This window comes from Marmota flaviventris, unplaced genomic scaffold (assembly GCF_047511675.1).
Source record: "Marmota flaviventris isolate mMarFla1 unplaced genomic scaffold, mMarFla1.hap1 Scaffold_146, whole genome shotgun sequence".
Taxonomy (NCBI): domain Eukaryota; kingdom Metazoa; phylum Chordata; class Mammalia; order Rodentia; family Sciuridae; genus Marmota; species Marmota flaviventris.
In genome coordinates, this window is record NW_027288030.1 from 20,704 (window position 1) to 41,299 (window position 20,596).

Genomic DNA, 20,596 nt, shown 5'->3' on the forward strand with positions numbered 1-20,596 from the left:
CAGTTTGAATTCGTCCCATTTGTTGATTCTTGGTTTTAACTCTTGTGCTATAGGAGTCTTATTAAGGAATTTGGGGCCTGCCCCCACGAGATGAAGATGAGGACCAACTTTATCTTCTATTAGACGCAGAGTCTCTGGTCTGATTCCTCAGTCTGCCGTCTTGAAAGGTACCTAAACACGCTCCCCGAGGGAAGAAGCCCCTCATCCCTGGAGCCACCATCCCACCTGGGGTTTCTGACAGGAAGAAGCCCAGAGCCCCCACCTCTGCCAGCTGTCAGTAGTTTGGACACCTGGGATCTCCAGGTCCAGGGGTAGCTCCATTCCCACCGTTGATAGCAGGCCCCCCAGCCTGGGCAGCCCAACCCACTCAGCCCTTGGTGCTGACAGACGTAGAAATCCCACCGTGGGGGCCCATGCCAGCACCCACACACATTCTGTCATGTATGACTAAAAAAAATAAGTAAAAATTTTTAAAAAAGGTGGCAGACTGGAGCTGTCTACTGCTGAGGCCCTGTGAGTACTGTTGGGCTTTGGGCCCTGGTGAGAGAGTAGGAAGTTCCTACTGGAGTCAGATGGAGGCCCCAGATGTGGGGGAAGGGGGACTGTGAAGTCATAATGGTGTTCATGAGGGTGGCCCCCAAGGGAGCCACTGGCTGCAGAGCCAAGCCTGCCAAGGTGCTGGGAGAGGGCCTGGGAGGAAGGGCCAAGGAACAGTTGGCAGGCTGTGGAAGAGGGGGACACAAAGTTTGGAGGTAGGAGGGTGTCTCTGGGAGGAGAGAGCAGCGCCCACCCACTTTGGGCGGGGAGGCAGTGCTGGGGTGGTAAGGCAAGGTCTGGCTGAGGCCCACTGATGCCAGAGGCTTGGCCCCTTCCCAGGTAGAGGGGCCCACACATGGGCTGGGGTTGGGGGGCATGGTATAGCTGTCCCAGATGGCCTGGGACTCACCCATCAGAAGGCAGTGGATGTGCTGCGGAGCTTTCTGTTTCTCCCAGTTCAGGTCCTCAGTGGTGACTGGACAGGCCAGTTCCAGAAGTGGTGGCAGCCTCAGAGGTCCCCCCTATTGATGTGACGGCAAAGGAAACTTTCATTTCTGTGGCCTACCCGTATTCCCCATGGATGAGCATTTCTTCCTTGGCAATGGCTGTCCCGCTCTGCCTACAGCCACCTTCTCACACTGGGCCTTCTTTGGCATCCATTTCCCTGCAAATGCCATGATCTTGTTATTTTTTAGTGCTGAGTAATATTTCATTGTGTATAAATGCCACATTTTTAATCCATTCATCTATTAAAGGGCATCTAGGTTGGTTCCACATTCTAGCTATTGTGAATTGTGCTGCTGTAAACATTGATGTGGCTGTGTCCCTGTAGTATGCTCTTCTTAGGTCTTTTGGGTATAATCCAAGAAGGAGAATAGCTGGGTCAAATGGTGGTTCCATTCCCAGCTTTCCAAGGAATCTCCATACTGCTTTCCAAATTGGCTGCACCAATTTGCAGTCCCACCAGCAATGTATGAGTGTACCTTCCCCCCCCACCCCCCACCCCCGCCCCTGCATCCTCGCCAGCACTTATTGTTGTTTGACTTCATAATGGCTGCCTTTCTGACTGGAGTGAGATGGTATCTTAGGGTGGTTTTGATTTGCATTTCTCTGACTGCTAGAGATGGTGAGCATTTTTTCATGTATTTGTTAATTGATCGTATGTCCTCTTCTGAGAAGTTTCTGTCCAAGTCCTTGGCCCATTTGTTGATTGGGTTATCTGCTTTTTTGTTGTTTAACTTTTTGAGTTCTTTGTACACTCTAGAGATTAGAGCTCTATCTGATGTTTGAGGGGTAAAAATTGGTTCCCAGGATGTAGGCTCCCTATTCACCTCGCATATTATTTCTCTTGCTGAGAAAAAAACTTTTTCAGTTTGAATTCGTCCCATTTGTTGATTCTTGGTTTTAACTCTTGTGCTATAGGAGTCTTATTAAGGAATTTGGGGCCTGCCCCCACGAGATGAAGATGAGGACCAACTTTATCTTCTATTAGACGCAGAGTCTCTGGTCTGATTCCTCAGTCTGCCGTCTTGAAAGGTACCTAAACACGCTCCCCGAGGGAAGAAGCCCCTCATCCCTGGAGCCACCATCCCACCTGGGGTTTCTGACAGGAAGAAGCCCAGAGCCCCCACCTCTGCCAGCTGTCAGTAGTTTGGACACCTGGGATCTCCAGGTCCAGGGGTAGCTCCATTCCCACCGTTGATAGCAGGCCCCCCAGCCTGGGCAGCCCAACCCACTCAGCCCTTGGTGCTGACAGACGTAGAAATCCCACCGTGGGGGCCCATGCCAGCACCCACACACATTCTGTCATGTATGACTAAAAAAAATAAGTAAAAATTTTTAAAAAAGGTGGCAGACTGGAGCTGTCTACTGCTGAGGCCCTGTGAGTACTGTTGGGCTTTGGGCCCTGGTGAGAGAGTAGGAAGTTCCTACTGGAGTCAGATGGAGGCCCCAGATGTGGGGGAAGGGGGACTGTGAAGTCATAATGGTGTTCATGAGGGTGGCCCCCAAGGGAGCCACTGGCTGCAGAGCCAAGCCTGCCAAGGTGCTGGGAGAGGGCCTGGGAGGAAGGGCCAAGGAACAGTTGGCAGGCTGTGGAAGAGGGGGACACAAAGTTTGGAGGTAGGAGGGTGTCTCTGGGAGGAGAGAGCAGCGCCCACCCACTTTGGGCGGGGAGGCAGTGCTGGGGTGGTAAGGCAAGGTCTGGCTGAGGCCCACTGATGCCAGAGGCTTGGCCCCTTCCCAGGTAGAGGGGCCCACACATGGGCTGGGGTTGGGGGGCATGGTATAGCTGTCCCAGATGGCCTGGGACTCACCCATCAGAAGGCAGTGGATGTGCTGCGGAGCTTTCTGTTTCTCCCAGTTCAGGTCCTCAGTGGTGACTGGACAGGCCAGTTCCAGAAGTGGTGGCAGCCTCAGAGGTCCCCCCTATTGATGTGACGGCAAAGGAAACTTTCATTTCTGTGGCCTACCCGTATTCCCCATGGATGAGCATTTCTTCCTTGGCAATGGCTGTCCCGCTCTGCCTACAGCCACCTTCTCACACTGGGCCTTCTTTGGCATCCATTTCCCTGCAAATGCCATGATCTTGTTATTTTTTAGTGCTGAGTAATATTTCATTGTGTATAAATGCCACATTTTTAATCCATTCATCTATTAAAGGGCATCTAGGTTGGTTCCACATTCTAGCTATTGTGAATTGTGCTGCTGTAAACATTGATGTGGCTGTGTCCCTGTAGTATGCTCTTCTTAGGTCTTTTGGGTATAATCCAAGAAGGAGAATAGCTGGGTCAAATGGTGGTTCCATTCCCAGCTTTCCAAGGAATCTCCATACTGCTTTCCAAATTGGCTGCACCAATTTGCAGTCCCACCAGCAATGTATGAGTGTACCTTCCCCCCCCACCCCCCACCCCCGCCCCTGCATCCTCGCCAGCACTTATTGTTGTTTGACTTCATAATGGCTGCCTTTCTGACTGGAGTGAGATGGTATCTTAGGGTGGTTTTGATTTGCATTTCTCTGACTGCTAGAGATGGTGAGCATTTTTTCATGTATTTGTTAATTGATCGTATGTCCTCTTCTGAGAAGTTTCTGTCCAAGTCCTTGGCCCATTTGTTGATTGGGTTATCTGCTTTTTTGTTGTTTAACTTTTTGAGTTCTTTGTACACTCTAGAGATTAGAGCTCTATCTGATGTTTGAGGGGTAAAAATTGGTTCCCAGGATGTAGGCTCCCTATTCACCTCGCATATTATTTCTCTTGCTGAGAAAAAAACTTTTTCAGTTTGAATTCGTCCCATTTGTTGATTCTTGGTTTTAACTCTTGTGCTATAGGAGTCTTATTAAGGAATTTGGGGCCTGCCCCCACGAGATGAAGATGAGGACCAACTTTATCTTCTATTAGACGCAGAGTCTCTGGTCTGATTCCTCAGTCTGCCGTCTTGAAAGGTACCTAAACACGCTCCCCGAGGGAAGAAGCCCCTCATCCCTGGAGCCACCATCCCACCTGGGGTTTCTGACAGGAAGAAGCCCAGAGCCCCCACCTCTGCCAGCTGTCAGTAGTTTGGACACCTGGGATCTCCAGGTCCAGGGGTAGCTCCATTCCCACCGTTGATAGCAGGCCCCCCAGCCTGGGCAGCCCAACCCACTCAGCCCTTGGTGCTGACAGACGTAGAAATCCCACCGTGGGGGCCCATGCCAGCACCCACACACATTCTGTCATGTATGACTAAAAAAAATAAGTAAAAATTTTTAAAAAAGGTGGCAGACTGGAGCTGTCTACTGCTGAGGCCCTGTGAGTACTGTTGGGCTTTGGGCCCTGGTGAGAGAGTAGGAAGTTCCTACTGGAGTCAGATGGAGGCCCCAGATGTGGGGGAAGGGGGACTGTGAAGTCATAATGGTGTTCATGAGGGTGGCCCCCAAGGGAGCCACTGGCTGCAGAGCCAAGCCTGCCAAGGTGCTGGGAGAGGGCCTGGGAGGAAGGGCCAAGGAACAGTTGGCAGGCTGTGGAAGAGGGGGACACAAAGTTTGGAGGTAGGAGGGTGTCTCTGGGAGGAGAGAGCAGCGCCCACCCACTTTGGGCGGGGAGGCAGTGCTGGGGTGGTAAGGCAAGGTCTGGCTGAGGCCCACTGATGCCAGAGGCTTGGCCCCTTCCCAGGTAGAGGGGCCCACACATGGGCTGGGGTTGGGGGGCATGGTATAGCTGTCCCAGATGGCCTGGGACTCACCCATCAGAAGGCAGTGGATGTGCTGCGGAGCTTTCTGTTTCTCCCAGTTCAGGTCCTCAGTGGTGACTGGACAGGCCAGTTCCAGAAGTGGTGGCAGCCTCAGAGGTCCCCCCTATTGATGTGACGGCAAAGGAAACTTTCATTTCTGTGGCCTACCCGTATTCCCCATGGATGAGCATTTCTTCCTTGGCAATGGCTGTCCCGCTCTGCCTACAGCCACCTTCTCACACTGGGCCTTCTTTGGCATCCATTTCCCTGCAAATGCCATGATCTTGTTATTTTTTAGTGCTGAGTAATATTTCATTGTGTATAAATGCCACATTTTTAATCCATTCATCTATTAAAGGGCATCTAGGTTGGTTCCACATTCTAGCTATTGTGAATTGTGCTGCTGTAAACATTGATGTGGCTGTGTCCCTGTAGTATGCTCTTCTTAGGTCTTTTGGGTATAATCCAAGAAGGAGAATAGCTGGGTCAAATGGTGGTTCCATTCCCAGCTTTCCAAGGAATCTCCATACTGCTTTCCAAATTGGCTGCACCAATTTGCAGTCCCACCAGCAATGTATGAGTGTACCTTCCCCCCCCACCCCCCACCCCCGCCCCTGCATCCTCGCCAGCACTTATTGTTGTTTGACTTCATAATGGCTGCCTTTCTGACTGGAGTGAGATGGTATCTTAGGGTGGTTTTGATTTGCATTTCTCTGACTGCTAGAGATGGTGAGCATTTTTTCATGTATTTGTTAATTGATCCTATGTCCTCTTCTGAGAAGTTTCTGTCCAAGTCCTTGGCCCATTTGTTGATTGGGTTATCTGCTTTTTTGTTGTTTAACTTTTTGAGTTCTTTGTACACTCTAGAGATTAGAGCTCTATCTGATGTTTGAGGGGTAAAAATTGGTTCCCAGGATGTAGGCTCCCTATTCACCTCGCATATTATTTCTCTTGCTGAGAAAAAAACTTTTTCAGTTTGAATTCGTCCCATTTGTTGATTCTTGGTTTTAACTCTTGTGCTATAGGAGTCTTATTAAGGAATTTGGGGCCTGCCCCCACGAGATGAAGATGAGGACCAACTTTATCTTCTATTAGACGCAGAGTCTCTGGTCTGATTCCTCAGTCTGCCGTCTTGAAAGGTACCTAAACACGCTCCCCGAGGGAAGAAGCCCCTCATCCCTGGAGCCACCATCCCACCTGGGGTTTCTGACAGGAAGAAGCCCAGAGCCCCCACCTCTGCCAGCTGTCAGTAGTTTGGACACCTGGGATCTCCAGGTCCAGGGGTAGCTCCATTCCCACCATTGATAGCAGGCCCCCCAGCCTGGGCAGCCCAACCCACTCAGCCCTTGGTGCTGACAGACGTAGAAATCCCACCGTGGGGGCCCATGCCAGCACCCACACACATTCTGTCATGTATGACTAAAAAAAATAAGTAAAAATTTTTAAAAAAGGTGGCAGACTGGAGCTGTCTACTGCTGAGGCCCTGTGAGTACTGTTGGGCTTTGGGCCCTGGTGAGAGAGTAGGAAGTTCCTACTGGAGTCAGATGGAGGCCCCAGATGTGGGGGAAGGGGGACTGTGAAGTCATAATGGTGTTCATGAGGGTGGCCCCCAAGGGAGCCACTGGCTGCAGAGCCAAGCCTGCCAAGGTGCTGGGAGAGGGCCTGGGAGGAAGGGCCAAGGAACAGTTGGCAGGCTGTGGAAGAGGGGGACACAAAGTTTGGAGGTAGGAGGGTGTCTCTGGGAGGAGAGAGCAGCGCCCACCCACTTTGGGCGGGGAGGCAGTGCTGGGGTGGTAAGGCAAGGTCTGGCTGAGGCCCACTGATGCCAGAGGCTTGGCCCCTTCCCAGGTAGAGGGGCCCACACATGGGCTGGGGTTGGGGGGCATGGTATAGCTGTCCCAGATGGCCTGGGACTCACCCATCAGAAGGCAGTGGATGTGCTGCGGAGCTTTCTGTTTCTCCCAGTTCAGGTCCTCAGTGGTGACTGGACAGGCCAGTTCCAGAAGTGGTGGCAGCCTCAGAGGTCCCCCCTATTGATGTGACGGCAAAGGAAACTTTCATTTCTGTGGCCTACCCGTATTCCCCATGGATGAGCATTTCTTCCTTGGCAATGGCTGTCCCGCTCTGCCTACAGCCACCTTCTCACACTGGGCCTTCTTTGGCATCCATTTCCCTGCAAATGCCATGATCTTGTTATTTTTTAGTGCTGAGTAATATTTCATTGTGTATAAATGCCACATTTTTAATCCATTCATCTATTAAAGGGCATCTAGGTTGGTTCCACATTCTAGCTATTGTGAATTGTGCTGCTGTAAACATTGATGTGGCTGTGTCCCTGTAGTATGCTCTTCTTAGGTCTTTTGGGTATAATCCAAGAAGGAGAATAGCTGGGTCAAATGGTGGTTCCATTCCCAGCTTTCCAAGGAATCTCCATACTGCTTTCCAAATTGGCTGCACCAATTTGCAGTCCCACCAGCAATGTATGAGTGTACCTTCCCCCCCCACCCCCCACCCCCGCCCCTGCATCCTCGCCAGCACTTATTGTTGTTTGACTTCATAATGGCTGCCTTTCTGACTGGAGTGAGATGGTATCTTAGGGTGGTTTTGATTTGCATTTCTCTGACTGCTAGAGATGGTGAGCATTTTTTCATGTATTTGTTAATTGATCCTATGTCCTCTTCTGAGAAGTTTCTGTCCAAGTCCTTGGCCCATTTGTTGATTGGGTTATCTGCTTTTTTGTTGTTTAACTTTTTGAGTTCTTTGTACACTCTAGAGATTAGAGCTCTATCTGATGTTTGAGGGGTAAAAATTGGTTCCCAGGATGTAGGCTCCCTATTCACCTCGCATATTATTTCTCTTGCTGAGAAAAAAACTTTTTCAGTTTGAATTCGTCCCATTTGTTGATTCTTGGTTTTAACTCTTGTGCTATAGGAGTCTTATTAAGGAATTTGGGGCCTGCCCCCACGAGATGAAGATGAGGACCAACTTTATCTTCTATTAGACGCAGAGTCTCTGGTCTGATTCCTCAGTCTGCCGTCTTGAAAGGTACCTAAACACGCTCCCCGAGGGAAGAAGCCCCTCATCCCTGGAGCCACCATCCCACCTGGGGTTTCTGACAGGAAGAAGCCCAGAGCCCCCACCTCTGCCAGCTGTCAGTAGTTTGGACACCTGGGATCTCCAGGTCCAGGGGTAGCTCCATTCCCACCATTGATAGCAGGCCCCCCAGCCTGGGCAGCCCAACCCACTCAGCCCTTGGTGCTGACAGACGTAGAAATCCCACCGTGGGGGCCCATGCCAGCACCCACACACATTCTGTCATGTATGACTAAAAAAAATAAGTAAAAATTTTTAAAAAAGGTGGCAGACTGGAGCTGTCTACTGCTGAGGCCCTGTGAGTACTGTTGGGCTTTGGGCCCTGGTGAGAGAGTAGGAAGTTCCTACTGGAGTCAGATGGAGGCCCCAGATGTGGGGGAAGGGGGACTGTGAAGTCATAATGGTGTTCATGAGGGTGGCCCCCAAGGGAGCCACTGGCTGCAGAGCCAAGCCTGCCAAGGTGCTGGGAGAGGGCCTGGGAGGAAGGGCCAAGGAACAGTTGGCAGGCTGTGGAAGAGGGGGACACAAAGTTTGGAGGTAGGAGGGTGTCTCTGGGAGGAGAGAGCAGCGCCCACCCACTTTGGGCGGGGAGGCAGTGCTGGGGTGGTAAGGCAAGGTCTGGCTGAGGCCCACTGATGCCAGAGGCTTGGCCCCTTCCCAGGTAGAGGGGCCCACACATGGGCTGGGGTTGGGGGGCATGGTATAGCTGTCCCAGATGGCCTGGGACTCACCCATCAGAAGGCAGTGGATGTGCTGCGGAGCTTTCTGTTTCTCCCAGTTCAGGTCCTCAGTGGTGACTGGACAGGCCAGTTCCAGAAGTGGTGGCAGCCTCAGAGGTCCCCCCTATTGATGTGACGGCAAAGGAAACTTTCATTTCTGTGGCCTACCCGTATTCCCCATGGATGAGCATTTCTTCCTTGGCAATGGCTGTCCCGCTCTGCCTACAGCCACCTTCTCACACTGGGCCTTCTTTGGCATCCATTTCCCTGCAAATGCCATGATCTTGTTATTTTTTAGTGCTGAGTAATATTTCATTGTGTATAAATGCCACATTTTTAATCCATTCATCTATTAAAGGGCATCTAGGTTGGTTCCACATTCTAGCTATTGTGAATTGTGCTGCTGTAAACATTGATGTGGCTGTGTCCCTGTAGTATGCTCTTCTTAGGTCTTTTGGGTATAATCCAAGAAGGAGAATAGCTGGGTCAAATGGTGGTTCCATTCCCAGCTTTCCAAGGAATCTCCATACTGCTTTCCAAATTGGCTGCACCAATTTGCAGTCCCACCAGCAATGTATGAGTGTACCTTCCCCCCCCACCCCCCACCCCCGCCCCTGCATCCTCGCCAGCACTTATTGTTGTTTGACTTCATAATGGCTGCCTTTCTGACTGGAGTGAGATGGTATCTTAGGGTGGTTTTGATTTGCATTTCTCTGACTGCTAGAGATGGTGAGCATTTTTTCATGTATTTGTTAATTGATCGTATGTCCTCTTCTGAGAAGTTTCTGTCCAAGTCCTTGGCCCATTTGTTGATTGGGTTATCTGCTTTTTTGTTGTTTAACTTTTTGAGTTCTTTGTACACTCTAGAGATTAGAGCTCTATCTGATGTTTGAGGGGTAAAAATTGGTTCCCAGGATGTAGGCTCCCTATTCACCTCACATAGTATTTCTCTTGCTGAGAAAAAAACTTTTTCAGTTTGAATTCGTCCCATTTGTTGATTCTTGGTTTTAACTCTTGTGCTATAGGAGTCTTATTAAGGAATTTGGGGCCTGCCCCCACGAGATGAAGATGAGGACCAACTTTATCTTCTATTAGACGCAGAGTCTCTGGTCTGATTCCTCAGTCTGCCGTCTTGAAAGGTACCTAAACACGCTCCCCGAGGGAAGAAGCCCCTCATCCCTGGAGCCACCATCCCACCTGGGGTTTCTGACAGGAAGAAGCCCAGAGCCCCCACCTCTGCCAGCTGTCAGTAGTTTGGACACCTGGGATCTCCAGGTCCAGGGGTAGCTCCATTCCCACCATTGATAGCAGGCCCCCCAGCCTGGGCAGCCCAACCCACTCAGCCCTTGGTGCTGACAGACGTAGAAATCCCACCGTGGGGGCCCGTGCCAGCACCCACACACATTCTGCTGGCAGCCAGGCTGCAAGTCCACTGGAGCAACTAGTCCATCAGCCTCTGCAGCTGCTACTCAGAGGCCAGGGACTGTGAACAGTGTTTGTCCCAAGAACAGGCAGCCCCAGTCAGCATGGGACAACCAAGATTCATCCCCCTTAATGCTGCCAGTGTCAGTTGCCTCAATTGCAACTTGGAGGACAGATTTGTCCCCAGTTCTTCCATCTCCCATGGCAGAAATGGGCATCTGCTAAAAAAGTAGAGGGACCCCCCAAACCAGAGAACACCATGGGGCAAGTTTGGGATAGAACAGCTCCAGGGCCTGCCCCTAGGCAGAGCACCACCATGAGGACCAAGGGAGAGAAGGCAAAATACAAACCAGGGTAAGCAACCACTGATGTTTGTGCAATTCATGCCATCCCCCAAAGCCTGACCGTGCAGAACCCCTGAAGCTCTCCTGGGAGGAACCATCACCACCTTCAGAAAGGCCACCTTGACTTGTAAGTTTGTCCCCATGCAATCTAGGAACCTGGGAGCCCAAACTAGCTCCCGGATCTCATGTCTGTCTTTGGGGTTCTGTTCATCTCCTCCCCAAGTGAAGGAAAGAGAAGCATGAGACAGCATTTACAGGGTAAATGGGGCTTCGACATATTCAGCGCCACTAACTAGACCATCCCTATAGTGGTCACTTTACAGGGGACAAAAACCAACTCTGTTCTTGGAGCCACGAGGGCCACTCCTTTAAGTGACAAAAGGTGCCCCCTTACAGGAACCCTGAATTCCACCTCGGAGCATCAATACCTCCATGAACCAGGCTGCATATATTTACAGAGGGAATCATATCACCCATTTCCCTGGTGGTAAAGGTGAGGCTCTGGGAAAGGACATGAATTATGAGTTAGTCAAGGTCCTGCCTGGAAGAGCTGGGACTGGAATTCTGGAAATCTGGCTCCAGAGCCTCATGTGCAGAACCCTGCAGGGGAGGCCAGATGCGGGGAGCTTGGAAGGGGGGGACCCATCAAGTTGGGGTGGGGGGCTCAGAGAAGAATGAAGAGATGGTTGTGGCTGGGGAATTCGTCCAGAGGGGGAGACCAATAGGAGAGGGAGGGGATCGAGTGAGGGGACTGCATGAGCAAGGCCAGGCAGCGGGTGTGTGTGGGTCAGGCAGAGGAATGACCTGTGAGCAGCTGGGGGTGCAGGGATGGAGGGGGACAGGATTCAGCAGGAAAAGAAGGTTGGGCCACACCATGGAAAGAGCCAGGTCTGGCAGGGAGACACCACCCCTCCCTGCTCCATCCTCCAACTGTCTTTGAGTCTGTGCCACCCCCAGCACTGAATAGCTGAAGATGGAGCCCCCTTAGAGCACAGGGTACCTGTGGGGCCCCTGTGCATGGAGCAGAGATGACTGCCTAAAGGGTGGTGAGGATTTCAGGGCATTTTATCCCCTACTGTGTTCTGTGACGTTAACTAGGTTAGATGTCATGTGACACTACAAACCCTGTTCATATAAGACAGCAAACTTAATATGTGTCTTCTTATTGCTCCACAGATCATGACTCACCTTCTTCTCATTCCCTAAGAAACAATATTGAAGTTAGACCAGTTAATTACTCTGTAATGGACTGAACAGTTGGAATAGAAGGAAGAGTTCCATGTTTTGCATTCCAAATAGAAAGCTGTGCCTTGGGCTGGGCTGTAGCTCAGTGGCAGAGTGCTTGCCTAGAATGTATGAGGCACTGAGTTCAATCCTTAGCACTACAAAAAAAACAAAAAAAACAACTAAACAAAGAAAGGCATGCTGTTGATCTAAAACTGTTTAAAAAAGAAAGAAAGAAAAGAAAAAAAAAAAGCTGTGCCTCTTGAATAGTTAGTCCCAATGAGAATGCAAGGGAAATGTTCATAAAGAAAATTAAAGTGCTGCTCCAGGGCATATGTGAATGATAAGAAAGCAAAACAGCTGATAGGGATAAAGTTTTCATAGTCTGGAGAACAGATGAAACAAACCACATTCCCTTAAGCCAAAACCGCATCCAGATAAGGCCAAAACATTAGATTTTTCTGATGCCAAGAGAAGGGAGAAAGCTCCAGAAGAAGTCTGAAGGTGGCAGAATTTGGTTCATGATGTTCGAGGCAAGCGGCCCATCTCCATATAAGACAAGTGCAGGGTGAAGCAGCAAGTGCTGATGTAGAAGCTACAGCAAGTCATGAAGAAGATCTTGCTAAGCTATCTGATGAAGACGCGATATGGTTGAGTTTCTCGGTGTCCCCAAAAAGCTCATGGGTGAGACAATGCAAGAAGGTTTAGAGGGGAAATGATCCTGTTATGAGAGCCTAAAGCCAATTAGTGAATTAATCCCCTGGCAGGATGAACAGGTGGCACAGATAAAATGGGGTGCCCACACCCTCCCCAAGCCTGGAGGTGTAGGCGCCACCTATGGAGGAGTCCAGTTGAGGGTGGAAGCGAACAGCAGTCATCCTCAACGTTCCACATTAGGGTTCCACATTGGAGGTTCCCAGCAACCAGCGGCATCCCTCTGCGGGCAGGGCATTCATCGGCGAGCCTAGGCGCCCTAAGGCCCTTTGGGGAGTCCAGTTGAATTGGTGGCTGCATGGAACTAGGCGTCCAAATAGGAGCATCCTCATCCATTGGCGGTGGCGGGAGTCTGCTTCCAGTGCAGTGGAGGTGTTGGCAGCATTGCTGGTGGCCAGATCGGGACTCCAGTGGCCACAGTGTGGAGCTCTGGCTGTGGCGACAGCGACAGCGTAGGACAGCGGGCCTCGGAGTCAGAGGGCGACCAGAGGATGGGGTGCCCTGTGCTGTGGCTTCCCCAGGCCACTTGTCTTGCTCCTGGCAGGGCCTGCTTGCTCAGGAAGCAGGACACGGCAGGCGGCGGTACCCACACAGCCTCTGAGGACCTTATGCTGCGCACGCAGGTGGCGCCTGGCACCGGCCCTGAGCCCCCCGGGTGGCAGCTCGCCCCACCCCGGGTTCGCCCTGCCCCTCCCTGGGTTGCGGCCTCTGCGGGGGGAGTAGGCCCGCTGCCAGCCGGGGCAGCCTTTGGAGAGGACACCCACCCTCCCCAGCGACATCTCTCCTGGGCTGTGGCCACTGAGAGCAGAGGCAGTGGGGGGTGGGGCTACAAATCTTCCCCCTCAAAGCGCATCCCTGGGGCGGGACAAGAGTGGAGGGCATAGATGGCAGAGGGAACCCCAAGACGTGCCGTCCTTGGTCTTGGTCTTCTGCCACCCTTAGACAAGGAAATGTACTTTAAAAAAATTAATTAGCTCTAATTAGTTTACGTAACAGCAGAATTCACTTTGGTTCATTGTACAGAAATGGAGCACAGCTTTTCATTTCTCTGGTAGAACACGATGTAGAGTTGCACCATATGTGCAGTCCTGCATGTACCTAGGGTAATGATATCCCTCTCATTCCACCCTCTTTCCTACCCCATGCGCGTCCCTCCTATCCTTCCCCTTTGCCCCAAGTTCCTCCATTCTTCCCTTGCCCCCCTCATTATGGATCAGCATCCACTTATCAGGGAGAACATTCAGCCTGTTGTTGTTGAGGATTAGCTTTTTTCACTTACATAATATTCTCCAACTCCATCCACTTACCTGCAAGTGTCATAATTTTATTCTCTTTTAAAGCTAAGATTCCATTGTGCACATATACCACATTTTCTTTATCAGTTTAGCTCTTGAAGGACTTCTAGGTTGGTTCCACAGTTTACCTACTGTGACTTGAGCTGCTATAAACATTGATGTGGCTGCATCACTCTAGTATGCTGATTTTAAGTCTTTTGGGTATAGATTGAGGAGTGGAATTTCTGGGTCAAATGGAGGTTCCATTCCATGTCTTTTGAGGAAGCTCCATACTGCTTTCCAGAGTGGTTGCACCAATTTGCAATGCCACTAGCAATGTATGAGTGTACCTTCCCCCCACATCCTCACCAACACTTATTGTTGCTTGTATTCTGGTTAACTGCCATTCTGGCTGGAGTAAGATGGTCTTAGAGTAGTTTTGATTTGCATTTCTCTAATTTCTGGTGAAGTTGAACATATTTTCATATATTTGTTGATCGACTGTGTATCTTCTTCTGTGAAGTGTCTGTCCATTTCCTTAGCCCATTTATTGATTGGGTTATTTATTCTTTGGGTGTTGAAGTTTTTGAGTTTTTTATATATCCTGGAAATTAGTGTTTTATCTAATGTGCGTGTAGTAAAGATGTTCTCCCACTCTGTGAGCTCTCTCTTCATATTATTGTTTCCTTTGCTGAGCAGAAGCTTTTAAGTTTGAATCCATCCCATTATTAATTCTTGATTTTATTTCTTAAGTACAGGGTCTCTGGTCTAATTCCTAGGTCCTTGATCTACTTTGAGTTTTGTGCAAGGTGAGAGATCGTGGTTTAATTTCAGTCTGCTACATATGGATTTACAGTTTCCCCAGCACCATTGTTGAAGAGGCTATCGTTTAGCTAATGTATGTTTTCGGCACCTTTGGCAAAAATGAGATAACTACATTTATGTGGGTTTTTCTCTGTATCTTCTATTTTGGACCATTGGTCTACATGTGTATTTTGGTGCCAATAGCATGCCGTTTTTGTTACTACAGATCTGTAGTATAGTTTAAGGTTTGATATTGTGATGTCTCCTACTTCACTCTTCTTGCTAAGGATTGCTTTGTCAATAAGGATTTCTCTGTGTCTATTTTTCCAAATGAATTTCATGATTACTTTTTCTATTTCTATGAGGAATGTTATTGGGATTTTAATTGGAATCACATTAAATCTGTATAAGGTTTTTGATAGTGTGGCCATTTTGACAATATTAATTCCATGAGGGAGGAATTGGAATCAGGTACCTGCTCAAAAGGGGACGGATCCGATAGCCACGCCCACCTCAAAATGGCAAGGAATGCTTTCCAAGATGTAGTCGGTGTGCTTCCAGAGCCGGGGTGTCTGGTGATGTCAGGGGAACCGATGGCCTTGTGCTGTGGGGAGGTAGCAGCTGAGTGACCTGCGTGGGAGTGGAGCGGAGTCTCGGCGGTCTGCAGATGTGTTGGTAGGTGGTTCTGCTAAGGCGCTGGCCGAGTCTTAAGTGAACTGCAACTTTGGCTTTGGGTCCTGCTCGGACACTGAGGCCCGGAGTCCTGCGCAAGGTCACAGCGCTGGTCATTTCTGTAGAGAGAAGCTGTACAGGGGCCTCTAACACTCTCAAGAGATGCAGAATTCCTACTAGGAGAGATCTGGGTCACAGAGCAACACAGATGCTGCTTCCCTCTGGTCCGCCATCTTGAAAGTCTTTTCAATTTCTTTCTTTAGTTTTCATTGTATAGGTCTTTCATCTCTTTTGTTAAATTTATACCCAAATATTTCATTTTTGAGGCTATTGTGAATGGGATAGTTTTCCTAATTTCTCTTTCAGAGGGTTCATCACTAATAGATAGAAATGCATTAGATTTATGGATATTGATTTCATATCCTGTGACATTGCTGAATTTGTTAATATTAGAAGTTTTCTGGTGGAGTTTTTTTGGATCCTCTATGTGTAGAATCATGTCATCAGCAAATAGGGATAGTTTGAGTTCTTCTTCCCCTATTCCTATCCCTTTAATTTCTTTCATCTACAGCTCTGTCGTGTAGTCTAAGCTGTAGTGGAGTTTAAACAGCAGTATAGTTTAAACTCTGGCTAGAGTATCAGGGACTATGTAGAGTAGAAGGTGAGAGAGGGCATCCTTGTCCTGTTCCAGTTCTGAGAGGAAATGCTTCCCATCAGAAATGCACTTTGAGGATGAAGAGGTCCTAGTTCCTCTGCTCTCTCCCCCCACAGCCCAGGTGGGATGTCTCTTAGGAAGGTGGGGGTCCTCTCCCAAGGCTGCCCCACCTGGCAGATGGCCCAGTTCCCCTGCAGAGGCCACATCGGGGATGGGGCGAGCAGCCACCCGGCGGGCTCATGGCCAGTGCCAGGCGAGGCAGGTGTGGGCAGCCTAAGGTCCTCAGTAGCTGCCTGGGTATTGCCACCCCCCTCGTGCTGCTTCCTGAACAGGCCGCTCAGCCAGGACCAAGACTCAGGGCCTGGAACAGCCACTGCAGAGGCCATTCCAGCCTCTCGTCGCCCTTCCACTCTGAGGCTCACTGCCCTGCGCCCTCGCTGCCGCCGCCAGCCTGGAGCTCTTCACTGTAGCCATCGGACTCCCCACACGGTCGCCAGATGCCACTGCAGCAGGATTCCTGTTACCCCAGCAGGATGAAGATGCTCACCACTGGACGCCTCTGTGTCCTCAGCCCCGTTTCCAGACTCTACTGGTGCTGCCGCCACCGTGCAGCAACCAAACTCCCAAACCCCAGCTGGACGATGATGCTGCCCACCAAGGGCCCAACGTCAATGCCCTTCACCCCCCGCCATGATGCCTGACTCCAGTGCCCCATGCCGGCTCCCGGATGAAGCTGCATGTTGCTGCTGCCACCACCAGACTCCATCATGGACGCATGACAGTGATACTCAGCACTGGATGCCCACTTCACCCACTGCAGCCAGACTCCTGTGGCACTGCAGGAAAGAAATGATCATGGCAGCATCCCTCTGTTGTCACCACAGCAGCTTCTGGACTCTTCTGCTGCCACCACCACTGTGAGTATGCAGCAAGGGATCTCCCAAACAGCAGCTGGATGCCAACACCTCAGCTGTTGCCACCCCCACGCCAACTCTCAACTCCGGACCTCCCTCGCCTGATGCCCTACGCCTGAAGCAGCTACATGTTGCTGCTGCTGCCACCAGATGCTACCACTCCATGAGGCCTCTTCAGTGATCCCATCCCAAAGATGCTGCTGTGCTGCCCAAGACCACAGAAGCTGGGAAGTTGGGCAGTCTCCATCCCAGTCACCTCATCAGTGCCCACCGCTTGCCGCCTGCCTTTCCTCCCCCAGGACCACCCACCAGTCCTTCTGGGCCTTTGAACAGGAGTTGTGCTGACTCAGGGAACTCATCCAAGGAAAACAAGTGAGTACTTTAAACAAAGGTTGCAGTCCTCACAGCAGGCAGTGGGCGGGGCTAGGTGGGTCCAGCCTGCTGGTGAGGGGGCAGAGGTGGAGCTACTGGCCTCCTCTGGACCTTGACCCTGTGGGGCAAGCTGGAGAGGGATCTCTGGCTGCTCTGGGAGCCCAGCCTGGAAGCAGCTTCCTAACTCACCCTCACACTCCTCTCTGAAGGGGACTCTGGTTTCCAGAGAAAGCCATCTGGGCTCTTGGGCTCTGGGCAGTGGTATGAGCCAGACTGGACAGACTCCACCCACCTGGACTTGGGGAAAAGCCCCCTCTTGGGAAAATACCCTCCTAGAACTACCAAACTTAGTCTGACATTGGCTTCTTTCATGAGATTATCAAGAAAGGAAAAATATGTTACCTAGTTTTGTCTTGCAAAGGGTAGTGTGGGGAGAGGCAAAGGCATCAGAGTTGGTAGAGCTGAATTCACGTCCCTTTTAACTGGGTGACCTTGTCCAGGGTCCAGAACTAGGTACAACCTTGGTTTTGCATCTGGTAAAACAAAGATGGTGAGGATGATAAGCTATCACCATCTGTCATAGCTGGAGACCTCATGCGTGGTTCATAAATCTGACTATTCCAATAACTGAAGAAAATGACAAAGAAGGCACACAACCACACAGAAGTACCTTTTCAATAATCCGGGCGTGGCTCTGTGAACGTAAGGCCCATGGAAAGACATAGAGCCACTGGAATTCTTTATTTTTACATAGGAGACACACAAGGGGAGTTTCCATAGAACATTTTATCCCAAAAAGGGCAAAGGGGTCGGAATACAAGGGAACAGATGAGTGTAACTCAACCCCAGTGGGTGATGCCTACACCTGGAGCCATGCCTTGTTATCTGAGCTGGGGTGACGCCCACATTACTGCAACCTGGCACTGCCCTGCCAGACTGAATGCAGTAATTGTTCAGAACCCGGTGCATCAGGGCTTAAAGGCGTCTGCATCCAAGGCAGCTCCCGACAATAAGCCATGGGCAAATCAAGTTGTTCTGCACTACCTCACCTTGGGAGCCAGGTAGGCATTCAGCAATATTTCCATGCAGAAATATATTCTCAGACTAAAGGTGACACACCTAGAAGTGCACCTTTGGATGACAACTGACCTGTGAGGTAGGGAGTTGAAATTTACATCATGTTTTTAGAGGAAATAATAATATATGGAAGGTCATAAACCAAAGCATGAAATGTTGGGTCAGGCTCATGGAATTAAAAGCTGTTTTCAAATTTGTTTAAAGTTACATTGAGATAAATCTATGTAGTTCAAACCTTCCAGGATATCCCCCACCTCTGCCGCACACACAGGGAGCAGTGTCCACAACTTTTTTACTCCTCTTTACAGTATCACCAAATGTATGTGTGTGTGTATACACACACACACACACACACATACACATATATATACTTGCACACATATACATGATGTATTATGTAATATTTTGTTCTTTTTGGTTTGTTTTTAGACTGTCTGTAATAGAATCTCATATACATTCTTTTGCTCCCCTTCAGCTGACCGTCAGGAAGAAGGAAACACCAGAGAAGCTTGAGGATCAGAAGGACACTAGCCCTTCTCTGGTCACCCTGGAAGCTGGCTAGCCTGCACACACCAAAGCTTGAGGAAACAGCAGCCCTGCTTCAGCCACTTGAGGGCTGGCTGATCAATGCAAGGAGGAAAATAAACTAAGCAACAGGATAAATGGACTGTTTCATCCTGTAAGAGGGCTCCCATACTGTGGTGCATTGCCACCCCTTACTTCTGTCATATACACAGTCCTTTCCTTGGTCTTTACTACAGGACTGACAACCACCAAACACATAGCTAACCCATAATGGGGGGCGGGGCAAGGGAAGATGGGAGGGACTTTGGATTGGGCAGAGGGGAGTGTGGGAGGGGAGGGGATATGGGAGTGGGAAGGATGGTGGAATGAGGTGGATTGTATTAATCTATGTACATGTATGATTGCAGGAATGGGGTGACTGTGCACTGTGTCTAACCAGAGAAATGAAAAGTTGCCTCCATTTGTGTTTAATAGTCAAAATGCATTCTGCTGTTATATATAACTAATTGAAAAAAATTCATAAAGGTCTAAGGCTTAAAAGGAAGTTTAGACACTTTAATGGTCATATAAATATGTATACTTTTCTTATATAAAATTTAAACTTATTAATTAAATTGAAAAAAAAAAAAAAAAAACAACTAGCACATGTACTAGTTCAAACCTGAAAGGGCATTAAGGCTTGGGAACCAAGCTCACTCTTTGGAGGATGGTTTTTCTATTCTTGGTGGATTCAAAAGTTTAATTGACATAGTATGGATTATGCTATTGTTTATTGCTTTCATATTTGTCTCCCCTTTACAATGAAACTATTGGGTCAACTATAGAAGCAGCTGTTAGAGAGAGGGGGGGCAGGAGGAGGGAAACATGGAGGGAGAAATTAAGATTATGGCATTATATAAAATTTTAAGCCTAGAAGATGATGTTTTTTGATTTAAAGGGTTAAATAATGAGCATAGAGGGGGTAACGATGTATCACAAATACTCCAAATAGTCCAAATGATGTAGTGTCCAAAAGATCCCCACCTTAATTGTAATATATAAGCCTTTCTCCTAGTAAACAAGATTTTTTTTTTTTTTTTGAAGTCAACAGGATTTCTAGAGAGCTCATTGTGGTTTAGCTCCTCTTTATTGTAAAGGTCAGGTTTCTCTTTCTTGTAAAAGTTAGGTCTGCAGGGCTGGGGTTGTGGCTCAGTGTTAGAACACTTACCTAGCAGGTGTGAGGCACTGGGTTTGATTCTTACACCACATAAAAATAAAATAAGGTATTGTGCCCATCTACAACTTAAAAAAAAGTTATGTCAGCAATCAAACTTGTTGATGTACAAAAGTTACTCTTTCTCTTTTCTTAGTAAAATCTTGTGAAACCTCTGTCCAATCTAAGAACATGGAAGAAAAAGTAACTATTATGTTAGCCATTGTGTTGTGTAACCATTCACTGAGTAGAAATCCCAGAGAACTTCCATACCTGGGGTCCAGGGATTTTTTGGCATTAGCCCCTCTGGATTACACCAGCTTAAATAAACCTTGTTCCTGCACATTTCTCAAGTGTCCAGCCTCCTCTGTCCTACATCAATACCTGCTTGAAATGCTAGAATGTCCCCATTCTTGAAGGACACTCAGAGACATTCTCTCTGGCTCTGCCACAGTATGAATTCTATCCAAAGATATTAATCACAAAAAACTAAAGGGAGATTACACTATAGTGACCTCCTGGGGGGAGATTCAGTGTTGCATGATGAAACTTGTATACATATATTGAATTGCTATGATATACCCTGTAAAGTATAGAAATGATACATCTGAATAAACATGTTTTGTGAGACATTGAATGTCATGTTTGCATTTGGGGTTGTTTCTAATATTATGCTGTAATAATATTTAATGATGTGATTACATTTTTTTAAATCTGAAAATAAATCAGAATTTTGTACAGTAACATTGTTAGTAAAGGGGATATTTTGGTGATTAGAATTTTTGCTTTCCTGTTAAAGCTAACTTGTTGAATTAAAGCTTTGCAGCAGACACCAACTCCATTAGAACC

General features: G+C 48.9%; 2 long non-coding RNA genes across 2 annotated transcripts; both read left to right on the forward strand.

Moving 5' to 3' along the window:
* Positions 1-9,949: 9,949 nt before the first annotated feature.
* On the forward strand, positions 9,950-12,651 carry LOC139703978 (uncharacterized). The gene is made up of 3 exons (XR_011706054.1): positions 9,950-10,451; positions 10,721-10,817; positions 11,501-12,651. It is a non-coding gene; the product is annotated as an uncharacterized lncRNA (long non-coding RNA).
* Positions 12,652-12,750: 99 nt separating this feature from the next.
* On the forward strand, positions 12,751-20,095 carry LOC139703975 (uncharacterized). The gene is made up of 2 exons (XR_011706051.1): positions 12,751-16,953; positions 18,506-20,095. It is a non-coding gene; the product is annotated as an uncharacterized lncRNA (long non-coding RNA).
* Positions 20,096-20,596: the final 501 nt, after the last annotated feature.